This window comes from Delphinapterus leucas, chromosome 9 (genome assembly GCF_059928025.1).
Source record: "Delphinapterus leucas isolate spDelLeu-1000000601 "Yukka" chromosome 9, BTC_Dleu_Yukka2, whole genome shotgun sequence".
Lineage (NCBI taxonomy): Eukaryota > Metazoa > Chordata > Mammalia > Artiodactyla > Monodontidae > Delphinapterus > Delphinapterus leucas.
The window spans coordinates 87911413-87931241 of NC_143137.1; the positions used below are offsets into that span (position 1 = coordinate 87911413).

The 19829-nt window shown below is 39.7% G+C and overlaps 1 protein-coding gene and 1 pseudogene across 7 annotated transcripts in view; one reads left to right on the plus strand and one right to left on the minus strand.

The window, feature by feature from the left end:
• The window catches only part of SRPK2 (SRSF protein kinase 2), a 225738-nt gene that overhangs the window by 178940 nt on the left and 26969 nt on the right, over positions 1-19829 (minus strand). The gene's annotated exons all lie outside the window — the stretch shown is intronic.
• On the plus strand, positions 3278-4892 carry LOC149748450 (small ribosomal subunit protein eS26 pseudogene; annotated as a pseudogene).

A 19829-nucleotide genomic window follows, 5' to 3' on the forward strand; every position in this document is an offset into this window, starting at 1 on the left:
CAGCCCTGTGCTATGCTGCTGCTTCCCACCAGCCAACTATTTTACATTCAGTAGAATATATATGTCAATGCTACTCTTATTTACTTCGCCCCAGCTTCGCCCTCCCACCCCACGTCCTCAAGTCCATTTTCTATGTGTACTTCTTTATTCCTCCCTGCCACTAAGTACATCATGACAATATTTTTTTTTAGGTTCCATATATACACATTAGCATACAGTATTTGCTTTTCTCTTTCTGACTTACTTCACTCTGTATGACAGACTCTAGGTCCATCCACCTCACTACAAATAACTCAATTTCGTTTCTTTTTATGGCTGAGTAATATTCCATTGTATATATGTGCCACATCTTCTTTATCCATTCATCCGATGATGGACACTTAGGTTGCTTCCTTGTCCTGGCTATTGTAAATAGAGCTGCAGTGAACATTGTGGTACATGACTCTTTTTGAATTATGGTTTTCTCAGGGTATATGCCCAGTAGTGGGATTGCTGAGTCATATGGTAGTTCTATTTTTAGTTTTTTAAGGAACCTCCATACTGTTTCTCCATAGTTGTTCAATTTACATTCCCACCAACAGTGCAGGAGGGTTCCCTTTTCGCCACACCCTTTCCAGTATTTATCGTTTCTAGATTTTTTTGATGATGGCCATTCTGAACAGCATGAGGTGTTACCTCATTGTAGTTTTGATTTGCATTTCTCTAATAATTAGTGATGTTGAGCATCTTTTCATGTGCCTCTTGGCCATCTGTATGTCTTGGTGAAATGTCTAGGTCTTCTGCCCATTTTTTAACTGGATTGTTTGTTTTGATATTGAGCTCCATATATTTTCGTATATTTTGGAGATGAATCCTTTGTCTGTTGTTTTATTTGCAAATATTTTCTCCCATTCTGAGGGTCGTCTTTTTGTCTTGTTTACTGTTTCCTTTGCTGTGCAAAAGCTTTTAAGTTTAATTAAGTCCCATTTGTTTATTTTTATTTCCATTACTCTAGGAGGTGGGTCACAAAAGATCTTGCTGTGGTTTATGTCAAAGAGTGTTCTTCCTATGTTTTCCTCTAACAGTTTTATAGTATCTGGTCTTACATTTAAGTCTTTAATCCATTTGGAGTTGATTTTTGTGTATGGTGTTGGGTAGTGTTCCAATTTCATTCTTTTACATGTAGCTGTCCAGTTTTCCCAGCACCACTTACTAAAGAGGCTGCCTTTTCTCCATTGTACGTTCTTGCCTCCTTTGTCATAAATTAGGTGCCCATATGTGTGTGGGTTTATCTCTGGGCATTCTATCCTGTACCATTGATCTATCTTTCTGTTTTTGTGCCAGTACCATACTGTCTTGATTACTGTAGCTTTATGGTATAGTTTGAAGTCAGGGAGCTTGATTCCTCCAACTCCGTTTTTCTTTCTCAAGATTGCTTTGGCTATTCGGGGTCTTTTGTGTTTCCATACGAATTGTAAAATTTTTTGTTCTAATTCTGTGAAGAATGCCATTGGTAGTTTGATAGGGATTGCACTGAATCTATAGATTGCTTTGGGTAGTATAGTCATTTTCACAATATTGATTCTTCCAATCCAAGAAAACAAAATCTTGATCCAGAAAGCATACTCTAGCTTTGGAGTATCATTACTACAGAACGAACAGAAGAAAGTTAAACGAGTTCTGACATGTAAAACGTTAAGTCTTTAAATTTAGAGTTCATTCATTCAACAACTATTTAAAATGCACATAACATTCTAAGCACTGATGTAGGCCCTGAATTTTCAGAATGTTTGAATAGAGCACACAAGGCCCCTGATCTCACAGAGCTAAAGTCTAGTAGGGAGATGAGCAAAAAGCACAAAAGGCAATGGAAACTTCCTGTAAGCACTAAAGAGGAAAAGACACACTGTTCCAAGAGAACACAACCGAGGAGGCACTGTAGATGGGATGGTCATGAAAAAATTCTCTGAGGCACAACATCAAAGCCGATGGCTTAAGGAAGAACAAGAAACCAGCCAAATGAAGAGTAGGGAAAACAGCGGCACAAGGCCACAGGCAGCCAAGAGTCCAGGGCCACCGTGAATGAGAAAATGAAACAAGGGCAAGTGATGAAAGATGGTATTTTAAAGTACTAAGAAGCACACGTATTCCTACACAATACATCATTACATGGGAAAAGTACGTTCTTTACAGCCACCTACGTTTATCCACCTAACAAAACTAAATCAAACATGAAGCCAAAAGTTGCCAGGGAGGAGGAAGGGGAAGTACATACATACTATCAACAGAACTGTACATTAGTTTGCTCTTTTTAAAGACAATCTAAATGTAAGCTTTTATGTACAGAATGGATAAACAAGGACCTACTTATAACACAGAGAATTACATTCAACATCCTATGATCAACTGTAAAGGAAAAGAATATTTTAAAAAGGATGTATAGGGCTTCCCTGGTGGCGCAGTGGTTAAGAATCCGCCTGCCAATGCAGGGGACACGCGTTCAAGCCCTGGTCTGGGAAGATCCCACATGCCACAGAGCAACTAAGCCCATGCGCCACAACTACTGCGCCTGCAAACCACGACTCCTGAAGCCTGGGCGCCTAGAGCCCATGCTCTGCAACAAGAGATGCTACTGCAATGAGAAGCCCACACACAGCAACAAAGACCCAACACAGCCAAAAATAAATAAATAAATAAATAAAAATAAATTTTAAATAAACAAATAAAAAGGATGTATACATATATAACTGAATAACTTTGCTGGACAGCAGAAATTAACAGAACGTTGTACATCAACTAAACTGCAATTTTATTATTGTAAATATTAAAAAAAGTCTTCTATTGAATTTTTAAAGACTTCTTAAAGTCTTTTATTGAATTTTTGTTACAATATTGCTACTTCTTTTTTTTTATGTTTTTTGGGGGTTTTTTTGGCCATGACGCAGGTAGGATCCCAGCTATCTGACCAGGGATTGAACTCACAACCCCCTGCCCTGACCACCCCCCCAACATTGGAAGGCAAAGTCTTAACCACTGGACCGCCAGGGAACTCCCAAAGATCAATTAAAAAAGAAAAACCCGATAAAAATAAAGACAATCTAAAAATAAATAATAGAAACTATAGCATTGCTCTTACCTTTAGACTCAATAGACTCTTATTTACCAAAAATTAACTCTTCCTCCTCTCAGAACTAACTGCACAAAAGATATCTGCCAAAGGGACGTTTATAAAATAAGAAACCACCAAAAGGCCTACAAATATGTAACTATATAAATTGTGATGCATTAAGTTTACATCAGAAAGATGAGTATAGATTAAATAATACCTAAAATGTTTACTTTATCAAGTAATAAATAATGACATTTAGTTTGTATATATGGACAAAATGCAAAATGTATATATTGTTAAATTTTTTAACTTGAAGTCACAAATAATTAACATTTTGTAATCACTAGCTGCTCTGCTCAGGATTATTTATGTTCAGTTGTGTCTATTTTAATTCAAAAGATACAGAAAAGAACAAAAAGTATTGTTAACAAAGATTCATTCCGGCTTTTCAGAATTAACAACTGCTAATATTACAAAAAATAGCTAAATTAACCCTTTAAAACAAACTCAAGTCCCAATTTCCTCTCCTACTTCCAAACAGCAGTAACATTCTGGTGTAGCCCTGCCAGTCCGTTTTCATAAAGTTTTATAAGAGACAGAGAAACAGAGAGAGAATATACACATATCCATCAACAATATATAGTGCTGAGTTGTTGGAAAACTTCACAAAGGTGCTACACTTTTGTGTCAGGTATCAAACTTTCTGATGCAATGCTGTGTGTATAGTTGATAAAAATACCAACAGATCTACAGCATTTACACAGCATTACAATAATCATGGAAATATAACCCATACTGATAAACACAGATTTTTCCCAATTTTTTCTATCACACAGTTCTACAGTTTGTTTTCTTAAAAAGTATAAACTTATTTTTATTAAGTTAAATAACATTACTTACTAACTAGATGATTATTAAACTTCTAATAAAGCAAGGCAAATAAAAATAATTCCCACTCTTCCGCCTCCTCGCTTCCAAGATGACCAAGAAAATAAGGAACAATGGTCGTGCCAAAAAGGGCCGCGGCCATGTTCAGCCTATTCGCTGTCCCAACTGTACCCGTTGCATGCCCAAGGATAAGGCCATTAAGAAGTTCGTCATTCGTAGAGGCCGCAGCCGTCAGGGACATTTCCGAAGCGAGTGTTTTCGACGCCTATGTGCTTCGCAAGCTGTATGTGAAAGTGCATTACTGCGTGAGTTGTGCCATTCAGAGCAAGGTAGTCAAGCATCGTTCTCGGGAAGCCCGGAAGGACCGAACAGCTCCACCCCGATTTAGACCTGCTGGTGCTGCCCCACGACCTCCACCAAAGCCCATATAAGGAGCTAAGTTCTTAAAGACTAAAGAAATACTGTCCCCTGGAAAGACAATAAAATGGAAATTATACTTTAAAAAATAAATAAATAAATAATTCCCCAAATCACCACTGATTACTAGCTTCTACCAACTAATAAACCAAATAACTGCAGTAATGCTCAGTTTTTAAATACAACTATAATCATCCAACTATCAAAAATAAATCACGGCTTTAAAATGAACAATGCATATCACATAAAAAGAAAATCTATATTAATTTTTCTAATTAAAAAGCAAATAATGGGGGCTTCCCTGGTGGTGCAGTGGTTGAGAGTCCGCCTGCCGATGCAGGGGACACAGGTTCGTGCCCAGGCCTGGGAAGATCCCACATGCCACGGAGCGACTGGGCCCGTGAGCCATGGCCGCTGAGCCTGCACGTCCGGAGCCTGTGCTCCGCAACGGGAGAGGCCACGGCAGTGAGAGGCCCGCGTACCGCAAAAAAAAAAAAAAAAAAAAAAAAGAAAAGAAAATTCCACCTGTTAATGCAGGGGACACGGTTCGATCCCTGGTCCGGGAAGATCCCACATGCCACAGAGCAACGAGCCCATGTGCCACAACTACTGAGCCTGCGCTCTAGAGACCATCAGCCACAACTACTGAGCCCATGTGCCACAACTGTTTAAGCCCGCGCACCTAGACCCTGTGCTTTGCAACAAGAGAAGTCACCACAATGAGAAGCCTGCTCACCGCAACGAAGAGTAGCCCCCGCTCACCACAGCTAGAGAAAGCCCGCACGCAGCAACTACGACCCAATGCAGCAATAAATAAATAAGCAAGCAAGCAAGCATATATTAAAGACATAAGCACAAAATGTTTATTTGTGGAAAAAAATCTAATGTACCTTGTTGATGACTTATACTATTTCTCCTGCAATTTTCTTAAAACTACATTCAGATATTGATTTGTTGCCATCTACTGGTTAAAATCATATTTCAATAATGTTATTTCACCTCAAATATTTACTACAGTCAAAAATATCTTAGCAGGGACTTCCCTGGTGGTCCAGTGGTTAAGAATCTGCCTTCCGGGCTTCCCTGGTGGCGCAGTGGTTGAGAGTCCGCCTGCCGATGCAGGGGACATGGGTTCGTGCCCCAGTCTGGGAAGATCCCACACGCTGCGGAGCGGCTAGGCCCGTGAGCCATGGCCACTGAGCCTGCGCATACAGAGCCTGTGCTCCACAACAGGAGAGGCCACAACAGTGAGAGGGCCGCATACCGCAAAAAAAAAAAAAAAAAGAAAGAAAGAATCTGCCTTCCGATGCAGGGGACGTAGGTTTGATCCCTGGTAGGGGAACTAAGATCCCACATGCTGCAGGGCAACTAAGCCCAAGCACCACAACTACTGAGCCCACGTGCCACAACTAGAGAAGCCCTCGTGCCACAACGAAAGATCCTGCATGCCGCAACGAAAGATCCCACGTGCTGCAACTAAGACCCAATGCAGCCAAATAAATTAAAAATTTTTTTTAAAATCTTAGTAGTGTTCTTTGCAAACTTTTATAGAACTACTGTGATGAATTCAGCTTTGGAGAAGTTTTTAAAGCTGTATCATGAGTTAACTGTATCTTGAGTTCTAACAATATCCTCACATAAAATTTTCATTCATGTGTTAAGACTGTTTTAAAACTAAAATACAATGGTAATTTGTGAGAACTATAAAAATCTTCATTTAATTAAAATACATTTGGAATTTTTTTTCTTTAAAATTCAAATGTTTACACGCCCCTATTTTCTAGAATATTGGAGCTAAAGAATTCAGGATATTCCCACCTTTTTACAGCTGAGTTGTTAGAATAAGGATCCAAAAAAAAAATCCATATACTACATTTGTTTATTTTGCATTTTAAGTTACTTTTACTCTACAGCAGTCCCTCCCTTCTCCTTCTTCCCTTTTTTTATTTTTTTCTCCTTCACTTTTTTTTTTACACAATTATTTTTGAAAGAAAAAGCCACTGCACTGCTTTTTAAAACCACCCTTTTAGCTACCCAGATTTAAAAAGCATAACAAACAAATGTAACACATGGACTTATTTTTGGATCCCAATTCTAACAAATCAACTGTAAAATGACTAAGTACCTGTGGAAATGTGTATATAGATTGGGTTTTAGATGACAACAAAGAATTTTATTAATTCTGTTGGATATAATATGGCACTGTGATTATGCACAAGAAAATGTACAAATCTTGTAGACACTGCTATGAACTGAATTGTATCCCCTCTCCCCAGTCCAAAATTCATACACTGAAGTCTTAAACCAACAATGTGATAGTATTTGGAGATGGGGCCTTTGGTAAGTAATTAGGTTTAGATGACATTATGAGGGTAGGGCCCTTGTGATGGGATTAGTGCCCTTATAAGAAGATATATCCGAGAATTTACTCTCTCTCCAAATGAGAACTCTGCCAGAAAGCTGTCTGCAAACCAGGAGGATGGCCCTCACAAGAACCCGACCTTGCTGGCAACATGATCTCAGACTTCTAGCCTCCGGAACTGTGAGAAAATAAATTTCTGTTGTTCATGCCACCCAGTCTATGGTATTTTCTTATGGCAGCCCATGCTGAAACAGTCATGCATATGGAAGTATGTAGAAGTGAAATAATGTATCCTATCTATGCTTTAAAACGTATTCACAAAAAGGGAAAAAAATAGAAGAAATGGAGCAAAACTAATAATTTTTTAATTTAGGTGACAGGTGCTGGGGATTTAATATGCTACTGGCTCAACTTCTAAGTTTCAAGTTTCTCGTAACTAAAAAAAAAAAAAAACTTTAAAAAAGAAATAAGAAAATGCTTTTCAATGTAATTCCTACAGCTGAAACCTGAAAATGCTTTAAGATAAACACAGTACTCATCTGAAATTATTATGAGGCAAAAATAAAAGTTGACTTGAAACTTTATCTTTGAATAAATTTGGGGGAAATTGTTACAGGATTTTTTTAAATAATCTGTCTCACCTAAGAGTCACAAGTTAAAAGCACTGACCTTAACTGTTCATGTTCTAAGTATGTAACTTGTCCAAATTATTTACCTGCTTAAATGTCAATACAAAAGAGAAATCATAATTTTGGTATTCTTTTGTAAACAGAGGTTTTCATTATTGTTGAAATACTTTTAAATTACTGATTTTTTTGTTTAGAAGTTAACTTTAACTCTTATTGATTATAATTTTCAAAATACATATTATTCTCAGATTTCAAGTAGACAACATAGTAATCTAAAAATAATAAGCTTTGCTTCTTTCTAATTTGTATATGTTTTGTTTAGTTTTTATATCTGACTGCACCAACATTTACAGAATTAACACCAAGCAACAATGAGGGAGAACTGTCAACCAATCTAGTTCCTGATTTTAATGGAAATGGTAATATACATAACATTTACCATGATCAAGACTATCATTAAGACTGATTTTTTTTTTTTTTGCGGTACGCGGGCCTCTCACTGTTGTGGCCTCTCCTGTTGCGGACGCACAGGCTCAGCGGCCATGGCTCAGGGGCCCAGCCACTTCGCGGCATGTGGAATCTTCTCGGACCGGGGCACGAACCCACATCCCCTGCATCAACAGACGGACTCTCAACCACTGTGCCACCAGGGAAGCCCTGATTTTTTTTTTTTTTTTAATGATTTTAAGGAAAGGTCTTTCTATTCCTATTTCCTATTTTACAAAGGGTTTTCAACAAAGACAGACATTCAAACTTGCTCCTTTGATCCATTTTTGCATTAATTAGTCATGGAAATCCTGTTCTCACACAAAGACCAATAAGTATAATTTTATCTTTTATGATAACTCTGGGTCATCATTATAAATAATATTTAATGTTCTGTGCCCAAAAAACATTCCCTCAGGAATTTTAAATACAGGTATACAGGGCCATTTTTTCTTTTAGTAAAGATCCCAGGCTAGGTTTGGCGTTGTTATATGTCTGTTTCAATCACCTCCTTCATTCCACAAGCATTTACTGGTCATGTACTGTGATCTAGGTACTATGCATCAAGAATAGGAGAATATGATGAGATTAATAGACAGTTCTCATCTTCAAGAAGCTCACACCATCACATTGTGCTAAATACTGTAACAAAATGCTGAAGGAAGAAATACCATCAAACTGAGATTTCCAGAAAAATTCAGTAATAACTAAGTCTTGAATGCTGAGTGACACTGTTCATTCAAAGCAGGGCCCAAATAAAACATACACAAATTAGAAAGAAGCAAAGCTGATTATGTTCAGATGGTATATTTTCAAGGACTTCTGTGGCCCCTGAGAATACTACTAAAATACTGTTTGCTTTCTTCCACTGATGGTGCAATAATAATGGTGGGTAAAAGTGCTGGTGCCTTAGCAGGAATCAAAGCAATGATCCCTACCTGTACCAGTCAGTGTATACTTCACCACTATCTTAAAAAAAAGGGGGGGGGCTTTTCACTTAAGAAGGTCCTTAATGAGGAAGTAAAATTTATTTTTACTAATCTCCATGCTTATACTTTAAAAATTCTGTGTAACAAAATGCACATAAAAACTACTGCTGCCCACCAAAATATGATACCTCTCTCAAGAAAAAGCACTCGGACAACTGTCTGAGTTGTGAGCTGAACGAGCCACGTTTTTCATGAAACATCATTTTTACTTGAAAGAACATATATACAAATTATGCTTACTCAGACTTGGGTATATGGCAGACATTTTCTTAAAAATGGGTGAAGAGAACCTATCAATTAAAGAAAAACAGATGAAAGTATTTGTTGCTGATGATAAAATTTAAGGTTGCAAGAGAATATTAGAAATCTATAAAACTTATACCTGCCACCCTAAGTGTGACCGGTCTCAATAATTAAACACTTTCTGATAAGATGTTAACAAGTGTTAATTTTGATTACTGTATGTGTCAACATTTGGAAGATCTGCATAACTCGGTAAGCTAATATTTTCCAAATGATATTACATAATCATGTATGGAGGGAAAAGTCATTTAAATTGCAAGAAAATCAACAGATTTTAAAGCAACAGTTATGTTAAAGTCCATCATTATGGGTTCAGGTTCCACAATACAACCTTTCTTCTACCAACCTTTCTTCTAACATTTGCCAAGTTTTAGTGTAGTAATAAAAAATATCCACAATTGGGCTTCCCGGGTGGCGCAGTGGTTGAGAGTACGCCTGCCGATGCAGGGGACACTGGTTCGTGCCCCGGTCCGCGAAGATCCCACATGCCGCGGAGCGGCTGGGCCCGTGAGCCATGGCCGCTGAGCCTGTGCTCCGCAGCGGGAGAGGCCGGGAGAGGCCCGCGTACCGCAAAAAAAAAAAAAAAAAAAAAAAATCCACAATTATGTGAAAAGGCTATAAAAACACTGTTCTCCTAACAGTAAACCTATCCAAGGCCAGATTTCCTTCATATATACTTCAACGCAGCGGTCCCCAACCTTTTTGGCACCAGAGACGGTGTCTTCATGGAAGACAATTTTTCCACGGACGGGGTGAGGGGAGGGGATGGTTCGGACGGTAATGTGAGCAATGGTTCAGGAGGTAATGCAAGCAATGGGGAGCGCGATGGGGAATGGCAGATGCAGCTTTGTTCACTCCCCCGCCGCTCACCTCCTGCTGTGCCGCCAGGTTCCTAAAAGGCCGAGGACGGGTAGTAGTCCTCAGCCCGGGGGTTGGGGACCCCTGCTTCAATGCAAACAGTACATCACAATAGACAGAACAAAGAAGTAAATATGTGAATCCAACTGTCTTCTGTTAAGTCAGACATTTAAAGAATCTTACAAAAAATGTAAAGCAATGCAATTTTCTCAGTAAATGTTTGTTTTGGAAAAGCTATTTTTCATTTAAAAAATATGTTATTTATGTGACCATGATGTGATCATTTTAAATAACAATAAATTTACTTACAAATAATTTTTAACTTAAGTTAAATTTCTAATAAATATTGATAAATCTAATATAGTAAATATTGATAAGATATAGCCCACATAAACAAAAGCTATTTGGTAGTCCTCCATGATTTTTAAGTGCATAAAGCGGTCCTGAGACAAAAATGTTTGAGAACTGCTGATACATAAGTTGAAGAAAAGAGTAATGAGAACATTTCAAATACAAGCTACAACATATAGAGAGCAGTTTTATTATCTTTCACTATAAATGGCATATGTACCCCCAGCCATCCCAGCCTACTCTACATTTTCCCACAATCTAATGTATAGCTACTAATCTATTATAAACTATGAAGAAAACAACCATGACAGTGTTTTTCCAGTGGCTTTCCTGTGATTAAAGGATATGAATTTTTATCAACAATTTTTAACAGCACAGGGGGTTTCTACTGAGATCACCTGCTAATCTTCTTTGAAATTCCAGATACTGTGATCCGCAAACAAGCAAAGCACAACCACTGCCCTCCTTTAAAAGGGCATAACAGATATTTTCAGAACTCATGTTATATTTTCAATACTAATTTCCCAACCATAAAACAAATCAAACAAACAAAACACCTTGATGTTAGTTAAAACTTTCTGGGAGTGAATAAAACTTTCACGTGTGAATAAACATTCACACGTGAACCGTACAAAGACAGTTATGTCTAAAAGAACAAAGTTAAAACTGTACTATATAATCTTAATAGACTAAATACTAACACTTTAAATACCAGTTTCCTACCAATGATGGAACTCTTTCCTAAAATGGAAGCTTCAAGTCTATCTTTTAAAACAAGATCCTTTAAGCACAGTAATTTACTTCTAATCTAAGTAAAGTTAAATAGTAAACGAAGCCTAACAAATGCCTTCTGCTTTAATTTCCCAAGAAATGTTAAACTGCCATTAAAAGGGACGCCCTGGAAGCTGGCACTGGCCATCTTTCTATTTTAATTAACAAGCTTACCAACTTCTACCTAACATCATCCACTTCCCAAGACTGCAATTCCTCAAACTATATCTTGGCCTAAAACTCATCAGGCAATCACAAGATTAGCCATGTCCTAATCAATCTCCTTCTAAATATCCAGAAAGGCCATCTGCATCCAAGACAAGAGATAGGAAAGACAACAAACGTCAGTTTTCATCATTCCCTCCATAGGATGAACCATGGACTTCTACAACCTCTGCCTGTTATTCAGTCTGAGACAGAGATGTTCATCCCTACAATTAAACATACTAAAACTATTCCAACCTATGAAGGAATAACAGTCTTTTAAAAATGGGAAATGAGAGGCTTTCTTGAATGTAAAACATTTCCTACTCTCTGGCTTACTAGTGTTAAAATTACTTCACTGTGTCAGTCATAGAAGTCTATAGCACCGAACACAGACCTAAGAAAATTTACTCAAAAGGGTTGGACAGGGCTTCCCTGGTGGCGCAGTGATTGAGAGTCTGCCTGCTGATGCAGGGGACATGGGTTCGTGCCCCGGTCCAGGAAGATCCCACATGCCGCGGAGGGGCTGGGCCCGTGAGCCATGGCCACTGAGCTTGCGCGTGCGGAGCATGTCCTCCGCAACGGGAGAGGCCACAACAGCGAGAGGCCCGCATATCGGGAAAAAAAAGGCTGGACATTCTCAGATGACATTTTTTTTTTTTTCAGATGACATTTTTTTGTAGATCAGATTTATTCTCACAAAACAGCCCTCCACTGGTAGGAAAATCAAAGAAATGAAGACAAAGAAATATGATGTTAAAATCAGATAAGATAGTATGTATGAAAAGTACATACTTATATATCAGTTTTCAAAGCAATTCTGGGCCCTTTGCAGATTTTATCTATGCTCTTTGAGAGAAGGGGTAAACATCAATTTGTTATAACCAACTCCATTCAGAAAAAAGGGGAAGGAGAGTTGTTAGAAGGTTACAGGGAACCTCACAGGGTCTCCAGTCACTGGGCACAGGATGCAAATTCCAGGGAGGAAACTCCAGGTTTAGACTGTGTCCAGTGCCTATCTCTTGGCTAAGGCAAGATCCCCCCAGCTGCACTTCCACTAACACTCTCAATACTGTACGATTTTGCAAAATGAAATTAGGGTGCTCTTTTCATAGATGATGAAATGAATGATGAACAGCAAAGAAACAACACATGCCCATCAGGCAAGGTGAAGCTAACGGCATTTTGAAACACACTTGATTTTTATAACTGATATTCTGGAGATCCACAACCTTTGACATAATATAATAAAACCACACCAGGAAGATGTGACACAAGAGAAAGTAGACAACAGTTTAACTTCTTAATGATTCTCCATTTCTTTCTGACTGCCACGCAGACATGTAATTAGATACACCTTCTCAAACTAGTATAAAACACCCACACCAAATTATTTATCAAATTTTCCCTGGGGACTTCCCTGGTAGTCCAATGGTTAAGAATCCATCTTGCAATGCAGAGGACGCCAGTTGGATCCCTGGTTGGGGAACTAAGATCCCATACACGGGGCAATGAGGCCGCGCAGCACAGCCAGAGAGCCCACACACCACAACTACTGAGCCCGCCCACTCCGGAGCCCACACACCCGCTGCAACTAATGAGCCTGCACGCTCTGGAGCCCGTGCACCACAACTAGAGAGAAGCCTCGTTCCGCAACAGAAGATCCCGCATGCCGCAACTAAGATCCAAAGCAGCAAATAAATAAATATTTTTCTTAAAAATGTTCCCTAGGACTTCCCTGGTGGTGCAATGGATAAGACTCTATGCTCCCAACGCAGGGGGCCTGGGTTCAATCCCTGGTCAGGGAACCAGATCCCACATGAATGCCGCAACTAAGACCCAGTGAAACCAAATAAATAAAATCAGTAAATAAATTTTGGGGCTTCCCTGGTGGCGCAGTGGTTGAGAGTCCGCCTGTCGATGCAGGGGACATGGGTTCGTGCCCCGGTCCGGGAGGATTCCACATGCCGGGGAGTGGCTAGGCCCGTGGCCGCTGAGCCTGCGCGTCCGGAGCGGGAGAGGCCACAACAGTGAGAGGCCCGCGTACCGCAAAAAAAAAAAAAAAAAAAAGTTCCCTGGACTCTAAGACATAATTAAATAATTTCTTTCCAGAGACTGTCTATTCTGAGCTTATTTAGAGTAAACAAAATACCTTAAGTTGCCAAAACAACTTGAAGAATGTGTGATATAGTATCACTCAATCACCACCTGCCATGGATAAGTCCTCTAAACTTTCCATACATATCAAGTTAACCCTCACAGTAATCTCATGAAGTTAGAACAACCAATGGTTCTCAATCAGGGGTGATTTTTATATCCTGTCTGTCTCACCCCTACCCAGGGACATCTGGCAATGTCTGAAGACATTTTTCATTTGTCAGTCTGAGCAGCTGTGACTGGAATCTACACTGTCAAGGTTAAGAAACCCCATCTATAAGCATTCTCCGTTTTACTGATGAAAACAAGTTCAGAGAGACTGAATGACTTTTGCTTAATTCATGTCACACAAGAAGCGGCAGGGACTTCCCTGGTGGTCCAACAGTTAAGACTTCGCGCTCCCAATGCAGGGGGCCCTGGTTCGATCCCTGATCGGGGAACTAAGATCCCACATACTGCAACTAAACAGGCGCGCCTCAGCTACTGAGCCCACACGCTGTAGAGCCCGCGCACCGCACTAGAGAAGCCTGTATGCCACAACAAAGACCCAGCTCAGCTAAAATAAATAAATAAATAAAATGAAATAAATTAAAAAAAATAAAGTTAGTTAAAAAAAAAAGTGGCAGGGACTTCCCTGGTAGTCCAGTGGTGAATAATCTACCTTACGATGCAGGGAACTCAGATTCGATCCCTGGTCAGGGAACTAAGATCCAACATGCCGTGGGGCAACTAAGCCTGCGTGCCACAACTACTGAGCTCACGCACCTCAACTAGAGATCCTGGGTGCCGCACACTACAGAGCCCACGGACCCTGGAACCTGTGCGCCATAACTAGAGAAGAGAAAACCTACATGCCACAACTAGAGAGAAGCCTGTGAGCCACAACAAACAGCCCTCATGCCTCAACGAAGATTCCATGTGCCGCAACTAAGACCCAATGCAGCCAAAAATAAATAAAATAAATAATAAATAAATCTTTTAAAAAAACGTGGCAAAGCTGCATTTTAAATCCAAGTCTAATTCCAGAATCCATAATCATAAACATGATTTATGTAAGTGCTAACTATAATAAAGTAAAATTCTGAAATTTAAAAATATATACCACTGGTGATAGCATCAAAAGTATTAAATTCTCAGGGATAAATCTGACAAAAGATGTGCAAGACCAACACACTGAAAACTATAAAATGTTGCTGAAAGAAATTAAAGACAACCTAAATGAACACAGAATTATCAGGCTCATGGAGTAAACACTCAATATCCTTAAGATGTCATTTATCACAAATTTATTTATAGATTCAATGCAATCCCAATCAAAATAGGCATTTTTTGGTAGAAACTGACAAGGTGATCCTACAATTCATATAAAAATACAAAGGACTGGGCTTCCCTGGTGGCGCAGTGGTTGAGAGTCCGCCTGCCGATGCAGGGGACATGGGTTCATGCTCCGGGCCGGGAAGATCCCACGTGCCGCGGAGCGGCTGGGCCCGTTAGCCATGGCCAAAGGACTTAGAATAACCAAAAGAACTTAGAAAACCAACAAATTTTGAGGACTTACACCACCTGACTTCAAGTCATTATTAAATCTACAGTAATCAAGACAGTGTGACAAGACAGACAAATCAATAGAGTCCAAAAATAGAAACAGTCCACATATATGGTCAACTAATTTTCGACAAAGGTGCAAAAGCAATTCAGTGGAGAAAGAATAATCTTTTCTACAAAAAGTGCTGGAAAAACTGGATAGTCATTTGTTTAAAAAAAAAAAACGAACTTTGATCCACAAAATTTATTTATTTGATGCACAAAAATTAGCTCAAAATGGAAAAAGTAAAAACTATAAAACATCTAGAAAAAAACATAAGAAGGCGATCTTTGTGAAATAGCATGTATATAAAAAGGAAATTTTGGGGCTTCCCTGGTGGCACAGTGGTTGAGAGTCCGCCTGCCGATGCAGGGGACACGGGTTCGTGCCCTGGTCCGGGAAGATTCCACATGCCGCGGAGCGGCTGGGCCCGTGAGCCATGGCCGCTGAGCCTGCGTGTCCAGAGCCTGTGCTCCGCAATGGGAGAGGCCACAACAGTGAGAGGCCCACGTACCACAAAAAAAAAAAAAAAAAAAGGAAATTTTGGTAAACTGGACTTGATCAAAATTAAGAACTTCTGTTCTTCAAAACATGTCAGAAAATGGGGACTTCCCTGGTGGTACTGTGGTTAAGAATCTGCCTGCCAATGCAGGGGACACAGGTTCAATCCCTAGTCCAGGAAGATCTCACATGCCGCGGAGCAACTAACCCCATGCACCACAACTACTGAGCCTGCGCTCTAGAGCCCGCAAGCCACAACTCCTGAAGCCCGCGCACCTAGAGCCCGTGCTCCGCAACAAGAGAAGGCACCGCAAGGAGAAGCCTGCACACCGCAATGAAAAGTAGCTCCCACTCGCCGCAACTAGCGAAAGCCCGTGCGCAGCAACGAAGACCCAACGCAGCCAAAAATAAATTAAAAAAAAATTACATAAAAAAAAATGTCAGGGCTTCCCTGGTGGCGCAGTGGTTGAGAGTCCGCCTGCCGATGCAGGGGACGCGGGTTCGTGCCCTGGTCCGGGAGGATCCCACATACCGCGGAGCGGCTGGGCCCGTGAGCCATGGCCGCTGAGCCTGCGCGTCCGGAGCCTGTGCTCCGCAACGGGAAAGGCCACAACAGTAAGAGGCCCGCGTACCGCAACAAAAAAAAGTCAGAAAATGAAAAGACAAGCCACAGAATGGGAGAAAATATTTGTAAATCACATAACTGATTAAGGACTTGTACCCAGAATATATAAAAGAAGTCTCAAAGCTCAATAATAAGCAAACAACCCAATATATTTTAATTGTTAAAAGATTTAACCAGACACTTCACCAAACAGGGAATTCCCTGGCGGTCCAGTGATTAGGACTCTGCGCTTTCACTGATGAGGGCCCAGGTTCAATCCCTGGTGGGGGAACTAAGATCCTGCAAACTGCACATCGCGCCCCCCACCACTCCCAAAAGACAGACACTTCACCAAAGACAATCTAGGGATGACAAATAAGAACATGAAAAGATGCTCAACAGCATTAGTCACCAGAAAATGAAAATTAACACCATGAGATGTCACCACATACCTGTTAGAATGCCAAAATATTAAAAGAGACTGGCCATGCCAAGTACTGACAGGGATATGGAGGAACTGGATGTCTTAAATAAGCTGGTGGGAAAAAATGGTAGAGGCTCTTGGGGAAATACTTGGCACTTTCTTAAAAACCTAAAGATACACCTATTATATGATCCAGTCATCACACATTTACCCAAGAGAAATGAAAGCATATGCCCACAGAAAGACCTATACACAAATGTTCACCACAGGTTCTTTATAAAAGCAAAAACTGAAAATAAATATCCATCAACAAATAACAAATATAAACAAACTGTGGTATATCCATACAATGGGATCCTACTCAGCAATAAAAAGGAATGAAATACGGATACACTCAACAAGATGGACAAATCTCAAAATAGGTATGCTGACTAAAAGAAACAAGACACAGCAGGATACATGCTGTATGGCTCCATTTACATAAATTTAGAAAATGCAAACTAATCTACATGATAGAAGATCAACAGGGACAGAAGGGAAGGATTACAACTTGGCAGAAAGAAACTTCTGTGGGTTATGGATATGTTTATAATTAAGACTGTAATGATGGTTTCACAGGTGTATACATATATCAAAAACCTAACAAATGGGGACTTCCCTGGTGGTCCAGCAGGTTAGGCTCTGAACTCCCAAAGCAGGGGGCCCGGGTTCAATCCCTGGTCAGGGAAGCAGATCCCACATGCATGCTGCAACTCAGAGTCGGCATGCCGCGACTAGGAAGTCCCCATACTGCAACTAAAAAGATCCTGCATGCCACAATGAAGATTCCATGTGCTGCAACTAAGACCTGGCACAGTCAAAATAAAATAAATAAATAACTTTAAAAAAATGTTTTAAAACCTATCAAATGTGTGCAGTTTATTGTATGTCCATTATACCTCAATAAAGTTGGCAAAAATCCTAAACAAAAAAAGAATGCAAATGGAAATACATACAGAAATCAAAATAGTAATGGGAGTAAGGGTTCATTTTCAATATCTTCATTTTTGAAATATGCCAACTAAAGAAAACATGTATCATTTTTTATCTCATGTCATTCCAAAAGGGTCTGCAGTAGTATACAATAAAAGTAGAATAATAAAACCATCAAGCAAGACAGTAAAACTGTAACCAATAAGATTTTAAGAGGTAACTGCAAAAGGAAAGCGAAGTCTTCTGTGAAACTTACTCCTTTCCTGAAGTAAAGCTAATCTTAATTTCGTTCATCAAAACATCAGGTAATATCACTCTGTATTCTCCAAAATTTAAGACAACTTATTTTATATTCTCTCATTTTTCATCCTCTTTATCCCATGTATCAGATTTGTTTCCAATTTCAAATTCTCTTTCAAATTCTTTCTTTTTCTGCTGCTGTTGCCTTAAGTCTGAAGTCTCACCAATTCAAATCATTTCTGGAATGAGAATGAATGCATATTAATTGCTATAACAGTCCCCTAGCTTACCTCACTGCCTCGAATTCCTCCTCATTCCAATGCATTCTGAATAATTCTTTTGGAAACTGCTTTCCCAGGGTCACTTTCCTGATGAAGAATCTCAAAATATTAGCTACCTTACTAACAAAAGTCGAAGCTCAAACAAGACCTCAAGACCTTCCACAACCTGCTCTCACCCCAGCCATGCTTGTATCCCACCTGTCATCACCTACCCTGGATCCTATGCAGTTGAGACTCAGGATCTCCGGGGGTGGGGTCAGGGAAGTGGTAGCCTGGATGAATCTCACACTAAGATTTGAAAACCTACTGGTGTAAGAGAGGGTCGTTCCATAATAAATTCTCCCTCCCTCCCTGGCTGCACCTCCCAACACTTTCCCAGAAAGATGTTAAATCCTAGACATACCAAATTATCTGTGGAACCCATCTTGTTCCCTTCCCGCCTCCCTGCCTCCTCTCTAAGGGGAGTATCATTCTCCTCCCACACAGTTCCCACAAACCCTAACTATGGATCTGACCCGGATGGGTAAAAGCAGGTAAGCTTCAAGTAAACAAAGGGGAAAGGAGGGATAATGAGATGAAATACAGAAAAGTAGGCCATGGGGAAAGTGCAGACAGAGCCAAAAAGAAGCAAGGGAACAAACTGCGGGGCTGGGGCCCAAATACAAATGACCTTAAAAAAAAAAAAAAAAGTGTAACCAGTCAGCCTTTGCTAAGGAGCTGAAAAATAATTTCTCTAAGCTCAAACTTACTCTCAGGGAGTCTCGAGGGCAGGATGTGTTCACAAGTTCATAAACAAAAGACTGTAGGAAAAAGTAAGAGGGACGCTTACAGTAGGTGGGTAGAAGAAGCCTGTGAGGAGGCCTTGGACGCCAGATATGCCTCCAAGGAGCTACTGCAAAATAGCAAACATGCATAAAACTTGTTATTATTAGGAAGAACACAATACTTTAGCAGTACCAGAGTCCATAAAATCTGCAGAAATTTGCCTTCAGCTGTCAAGTTCACTACCAGAGCTTAGGCTCTCTGAAGGAAAAAACCCGTATTTATCTCTCATTTCATACACATTTCTTGACTCACCATAATGAGCGTATTTCCATTTTAGCCCTTAAGCACTGGTTATGAGTTTCCTACTTTTCAAAAAACTATACTTCTTAGCTTACAATGTCATATTCCTCCATCTTTCAGTAACATTCTCACCAGAGGCTGGCTAACTTTTTCTGCCAAAAGCCAGATAAATATTTCAGACTTTGTAAGCAAATGGTCTCTGTTGTAGCACAAAAGCACATAGATATGTAAACAAATGAATGTGACTGCTTCAATAAAACTTTACTTGTGGACACTGAAATGTGAATTTCATATAATTTCCATATGTCACAAAATTTTCTTTTGAATTTTTTTCAATCATTTAAAAACATAAAAACCATCTTACATGACAGGCCATGCAAACACAGGTGGCAGGGCTGTATTTGGCCAGCCTGCTACAGTTTGCAGACTCCTGCTTACACCCTCTTAAAGGTTCAACAGTACAACCATTCCATTATTCCTTATTTCTACAGCACTACAATTAACTTTATTTGCAAGTCTTTTTGCTAAGCCCCAACTGTGTGATGGCCTCTAGGTAATGAACAATTAAGCATTCTTCTGACCTGAACACATTCCGTTTCACCCAAATTCGCACTTTGGAAGAAATAAAAACAACTTGCTTATCTAGTTTCTGAT